Consider the following 1,261-nt stretch of genomic DNA (forward strand, 5'->3'; position numbering starts at 1 on the left):
TGCTCACCCGCTGCTTCTGCATTCACTCCTTCTTGGGTTGCTGATGAGGTGGTGATTGCTGCTACTTGGTTCCTCTCCATCTTCTTAGTAAGGTCAGCCAACTGCTTGGTAATCAGCTTGTTCTGGGCCAGCAGTGCATCCACATTGTTTAGCTCCATTACTCCTCTAGTGTTGCCTCTTTCAGAAGCATAGAAGTAGTCATTCTCAGCTACAGTCTCAATGACATCTATGGCTTCTTCAATGATCTTTTTCTTTTTCAGAGATCCCCCAGATGAGTGGTCTACTACCTTCTTTGATTCGTACGAAAGACCTTCATAGAAAATGTGTAACTGCACCCATTCATTGAACATATCTGGCGGGCACCTTCTTGTCAAGTCCATAAACCTCTCCCATGCTTCATATAGAGTCTCACCATCTTGTTGCCTGAAGGTTTGTACCTCAGCTCTCAACCTGTTGATTCTTTGAGGAGGATAAAATCTCGCCAAGAATTTGTTCACCACATCTTCCCAGGTTGTTAAACTCTCCTTCAGGAAGGATTCCAGCCATTTAGATGCTTTGTCCTTGAGTGAGAAGGGAAACAGAAGCAGTCTATAGGTGTTAGGATGAACACCATTAGACTTCACAGTGTCACATATCCTCAGGAATGTGGTTAAATATTGATTGGGGTCTTCTTGGACACTTCCTCCGAATGAACAGTTGTTCTGAATAAGGGTGATGAGCTGTGGCTTTAGTTCAAAGTTATTGGCATGTATGGTTGGCTTTTGGATGCTACTTCCACAGTTTCCTGGGTTTGGATTGATATAAGAGCCTAGAACTCTTCTTTCTTGTCCAGCATGATACACTGGACCTTCTCTGCCATGGTTGTGAGCCTTTTCTTCATGATGGTTCTCCATATTCTCATCCATGTTTGGTTCAAAATACTCCTCCTCTTCCTCAGCACCAACAATTCTCTTTCCTCTTGCTTCCCTCCTTAGTCTAAGGAAGGTCCTCTCAGGTTCAGAATCAAAGGAAGTTGAAGCCCCGCTTCTTCTACCTGTCATACAACCAACAAGGCCAAAGCAAAAAGGGAGATAGAAAGTATTCTTGTAAAAAAAATGCTGTTAGTGTGAGTGATGCATTATATCAAATAGTTAGTGGGTTAGTGAACTGAATTGTAACAAATACGAGAACACCAAAAACGGGTAGGGGTAAAGGGAAGAAAATAAGTAAAACTGAAAGTAAATTACTCAAACAGAATTTAAATCAAACAAAGGAAAAATGC

The 1,261-nt window shown here is 42.0% G+C and overlaps 1 non-coding gene across 1 annotated transcript; it reads left to right on the forward strand.

Annotated features, from left to right (window-relative positions):
* Window positions 1-345: 345 nt before the first annotated feature.
* LOC148568117 (small nucleolar RNA R71) lies at window positions 346-452 on the forward strand. Its single transcript, XR_015882551.1, has one exon. It is a non-coding gene; the product is annotated as a small nucleolar RNA R71 (small nucleolar RNA).
* The last annotated feature ends 809 nt before the right edge of the window (window positions 453-1,261 follow it).

This window comes from Arachis ipaensis, chromosome B4 (genome assembly GCF_059453495.1).
Source record: "Arachis ipaensis isolate K30076 ecotype BB chromosome B4, ASM5945349v1, whole genome shotgun sequence".
Taxonomy (NCBI): Eukaryota; Viridiplantae; Streptophyta; class Magnoliopsida; order Fabales; family Fabaceae; genus Arachis; species Arachis ipaensis.